The sequence below is a fragment of the Gekko japonicus genome, unplaced genomic scaffold (genome assembly GCF_001447785.1).
Source record: "Gekko japonicus isolate JY-2015 unplaced genomic scaffold, Gekko_japonicus_V1.1 scaffold62, whole genome shotgun sequence".
Classification (NCBI taxonomy): Eukaryota; Metazoa; Chordata; class Lepidosauria; order Squamata; family Gekkonidae; genus Gekko; species Gekko japonicus.
Window position 1 is genome coordinate 1599365 of NW_015166419.1, and position 5240 is coordinate 1604604.

The following is a 5240-nucleotide window of genomic DNA, read 5'->3' on the forward strand; positions in this document are numbered from 1 at the left end:
GGCATCTGTTGTTGCTTATTGTTAACTTCATTCATAGCTTGGTCTTCTCACTGAGATTCAAGGGAGATTACAAATATGTGGAGTTGCCTTATACCAAGGCAGGCCATTGGTCTGGAGAGTTGCCACCTCTCTAGAGAAGCTCACCTTCTGAGATACGAGTGGGCAGCTACGTGAGAGAGGGCCTTTGTGGTCGTAGAATCCAAACTCTGGAGCTCTCATGATGGAGACCCATCTGTTCCTTCAGTTTCCGTCTTCTGCTGGCAGGTAAAGACTTTTTTTGTTTCGTTTTGTTTGGTGTTCCCTCAGTGATCCCTCCTTCCTGACAAATATTTTACTTGTTGCTTTTATATTTTCATATGTATTTTAGCTCTGGTTATAATTTTTGTTGGTTTTAATGGCTTGTAAGATACAATTTTATTATGTATGTTTTTAATTGGTTAGCTGACTTGGTGGCCCTTATGAGGAAGGAAGAGGAAGAGATTGGATTTATACCCCGCCCTTCACTACCCAAAGGTATCTCAGAGCGGCTTACAAACTCCTTTCCCTTCCCCTCCCCACAACAGACGCCCTGTGAGGTGGGTGGGGCTGAGAGAACTCTAACAGAAACTGCTCTTTTTCAAGGACAGCTGTGCCAGAGCTTGCGACTGACCCAAGGTCACATCAGCAGGTGCAAGTGGAGGAGTGTGGAATCAAACCCGGTTCTCCCAGATTAGAGTCGGCACACTTAACCACTACACCAAACTGGCACCAAACTGAGAGCAGAATGGTGTGGTATACATTTTGTAATAACTATGTGCCTTGGAGTTGTCTGTACAGGCTGGCCAGGCTCCACCTCAGGGGTTTGGGTTGGTTAGTTTGGTGGTCTGAAGCCACTGCAGGGGAGAGTGATCTGTTTTAAGCAGGAAAGTCCTGCCCCATAAATATGGCCTGAATTTTCCCAAGGCATATATTATAGCATAACACTCTTGTTCAGGGATTCCCCAACCTGCTTCCCGCTTTGTGAGCTTTTTACTAAGGAAAGCAATTGGGTGTTGCTCCTGGTCTGACCCCTCCTGTGACAAAATGGCCCCCACCCCACTGTCAGAAGCATCAGCAGTGAGGACAAAGTCTGGAGACCTTAAAACCGGTCCTGTCACAAGTGAGTTCTTTAGTCCATCAAAAGCTTGTTGGCATGCATCTGTCCATTTCAGTTTCTCTGGTTTCTTTTTGCTGAGGAGATCAGTCAGTGGCAAGGCCAGTTTGCTGTAGTTAGGGACAAACTTGCAGTAGTAGCCAGCCAACCCAAGGAAAGACCGGACTTGAGTCTTGGTCTTGTGAACTGGCCAATCCTGGATAGCCTCAACTTTGGCTTGTGCTGGAGAGACGGTACCTGTCCCTACTTTGTGTCCCAAATAAGTCACTTGGTTCAGACCTATCTGGCACTTTTTAGCCTTTAGAGTAAATCCGGCTTCCTTGATTCTCCTCAAAACCTGACGAAGATGCTCCAAGTGCTGCCCCCAGGTTTGAGAAAAACAGCCACATTATCTAAGTTTGATACACCAAACTCTTCCAGCCCCCTTAAAAGTTTGTTGATAGATCTCTGGAAGGTTGCCGGGGCATTTCTGAGCTCAAATGGAAGTACATTAAACTCATACAGCCCTTTATGAGTCACGAAGTCAGACCATTCCTTGGCCTGCTTGTCAAGCTCAAGCTGCCAGTAACCTCGGGTGAGGTCCAAGGTTGAAATATACTTCGCTGGGGCCAGTTGGTCAAGCAAGTCGTCTATGTGAGGCATAGGGTATCGATCGGGCCTTGTTATCTTGTTGAGCCTTCGGTAGTCAACGCAAAACCGAATCTCCCCATTCGGCTTGCTCACTAGCACTACTGGCGAGGCCCAGGCACTTTCGAAAGGCCTGATGATCCCTGCTGCTAGCATTTCTTTCAGCTCCTTCTCGATAGCTTGCCGCTGGGTTTGGGGAACTCTGTGAGCTCTCTCAGGTGGCTCATCTCCTGTGAATATGGAGTGTTTTGCGATAGCAGAGCAACCTGGTTGAGCGGAGAATTGGTCTGCAAACTCACCACACAGTCGTCTAGCCTCTTTGTGTTGGACTTTAGCTAGTAAGGGCGAGTAGGTGAGCTCTTCAACTCCACCATCACAGGTACTTCCCCTACACATGTCCTCAGGACTCCCAAACTCCTCTGTCAGCTCTGGGATAAGATGACAAGCAATAACTTCATGAGAATGGTAGGGCTTTAAGGAATTTGCATAATAAGCCCGGGGAGGAAGGTCTGTGTCTTGTGACTGGACCATGTATTTCACCTCCCCCATGCGGTCCTTGATCTGGAAGGGTCCCTCCCAGGAAGCCTCCATTTTATTGCTTTTTATAGGCTTCAACACCATAAATAAGTCACCAGGTTAGTAAACCCACTCCCTTGCTTTCTTATCATACCAAATCTTCTGCTTGTGTTGGGCTTCTCGCAGCTGATCATGGGCCAGAGTTAAAGCTTCCCTTAGATGGTTCTGAAGCTTGTCCACAAAGTCCAAAATATTAGTCCCTGGGGAAGGTATAGACCCTTTCCATTGGTTTTTCACCAATTCCAGAGGTCCACGGGCTTCCCTCCCATAGACCAGTTCAAAAGGGGAGAATCCCAAGCTGGGGTGTGGATTTGTGGCAAAGCTAAGTCCCAGTTGTTAGAATGGGTGGTTACAAACTTCTTAATCATCTCCCGGAGGGTCCCATTGAACCTTTCCACCAACCCATTGGATTGAAGATGATAGGGGAGAGTCATTAAGTGTTGCACCCCATGGCTACTCCACAGCTTCTCCATCACCCCCAAAAGGAGATTGGTCCCCACATCTGTCTATGTGGGGCCACCCCACCCACACAAATACATCTGCCAAGGCTTGGCAAACCGTGTTGGTGACAATATGGCTAAGAGCCACAGCTTCCGGCCAACGAGTTGCAAAGTCTACAATAGTCAATACGTATTGCTTCCCCCTTGGGGTTTTATTTGTCAAGGGCCCCAACACATCAACAGTCATTCTTTGGAAAGGGGTGTCAATCACAGGTAGAGGCTGAAGTGGGGCTTCACTCTTCTTGAGAGCATTCCCCACAGTCTGGCATACCTCACAGGACTGGACAAACCTGGCAATGTCTTTGCCCATCCCTTTCCAATAAAACCGTTGTCTCAGCTGATCCTTGGTTCTTCTCACTCTCGCATGTCTGTCAGGGTGATCATGGGCCAAGCTCATGAGTCGGAGACAATGTTGGACCGGTACCACCAGCTGACGATGCAGCTTTATAGCTAAGCGGTACCTGTCACGGCAGGACCAGGGGGCGTGACGCAAGCAAGCCAAAGTCCAGGAACAGTCCGAGGTCAAGCCGAGCAAATCAGGTAGCAAGGTTCAAACAGGTTTAAATCACAATCCAAAAGCAGGGTCAGACATACCAAGGTTTCAAGTCCATAAATCACAATGATACCAGAGGAGTCAGAGATGAACGAAGGTCAACGAAGCCGAGGGTCAAAAGCCGAGGATCAAGCCGATAAGAATTTCACAAGATCTGGAGCAGAGATGCAAGGATTCAGGTCCTGACAAACAACATTTGCCAGCACAAATGACTGCTGGCAACAGACTTGCAGATATACAGTGCTAGCTAATCAACTCATTAGCTAGCCGGGAGCGAGGTCAGGATCCTGTCAATATTCAGGGCTGAGAGCTCTTCTGGCACGCATGCGTGCATTCTGCCTTCGCTCTCTCAGCTGCTGTCTCCTTACATTCCAGAGCCTGGTTACAGGTGGGGGCGAGTCTGATGATGAATTACTGGGCTGCAGCAGAGACTGATCCCTTGCAGGTGTTCCCTGGGAGGCTCTATCCTCCTCACCACTTAGATAGCTTTCAGCTACAGGATCCAGTCTTTGCCTTTCTGCTGCAGTACTGTCCTCAGGAGCCTGTAAGTCCACAGGCTCCTGGCTGGCAGGTGCCTCCTCAGGGGCATCAGCAAGGGCAGGCATAGCATCAGCAGGGGCAGGCATGACAGTACCTGGGCCACTGGCAGCACAATCCCTACAGCTTCATGCAGGCACTTCACCTGCCTTTTTTCTCCCGTGATGAGGTACTTGGGATCTGTGAGAGAGCAATGCACTGTAGTTAGGAGATAAGCAGTATCTCTCCAAGCAGTGACTTCATGGCCATCCACCATGATCTTCACTCGGTGGCACTGGGGAATGTACTCAGCATCAAATGCAAGTGAATTGTTCTGGGGCCTCTCTGGGATCATGTGGTGCATGCTGGTCCCCGCCTTGGGGTACTTATTCCAAAAGTGGCCCAACTGGTTGCATGAGAAGCACCATGGTGCTTTCTTCTCCACCGTTGGTGACTTCCCATCAGCACTCGGGGGGACAGGTTTCTGCTCCTGAGATGGCTGTCCTTTTACTTCCAGCTGCTTTCTGGGCTGGGGAGGGGACTTAGGGAACTCCTTCTTATGCCAGTCCCGATTAGTGTGGTACCTGTGCCCTCCATAGGCTTCAGCCAGTTGCTCCGCCCACTGTCCTGCTTCTCAAAGGGTAGATGGGCTCTTGTCCACCAAGGGGCACCTAATGTACTCAGGAAGATGAGTCAGGAACAGGTCAATGCACATCAGGGCCTTGATGTCAGCCAGGATCTTGACATCAGCGACCTCCACCCACAAGTCATAGGCTTTTCCCAGTCTGTGTATTAACTGTGGGTAATACTTTTTTCCTTCAAGTCCGAACTCTCTAAAGCGCTTCCGAGCCCCTTCATTGGTGAAACACTCTCCGAACAGCTTGGAGTCTGTTCTCTCTCCACCCTCCATCTGCCCAGACACTTAAGCTAGGACACCACTCAACTGCGGTCTCAGCTTTTCCATGTACAGCTCTGAGGGGACCTTGTAATCGATACAGACTTGTTCAAAATTCTGAAGGAAGGCCTCAGTGTCTTCCCTTTCCCTGAGCCAGGGGTACTTCCAACGGTCCTCTCTCACTGTGGCATCTGGAGGAGGTTGGCCCCTTTCCAAGGTTAGCCATCTCAAGCTCATGCGCCAGCCTCATTTTCTCTCACTCTAATTCCATCCTAGCTGCAGTCTCCTCTTTCTGCCTTTCTCTTTCCATCTCCATCCTAGCTACAGTCTAGGGTTGCCAAGTCAAAATATCTTACCGGCGGGGAAGCCTTGCCGGGCTCCGGGAGCCGTCCTTTATCGCACCGCCAGCACAGAAAGTGACGCACGATGTCGATCACGTTG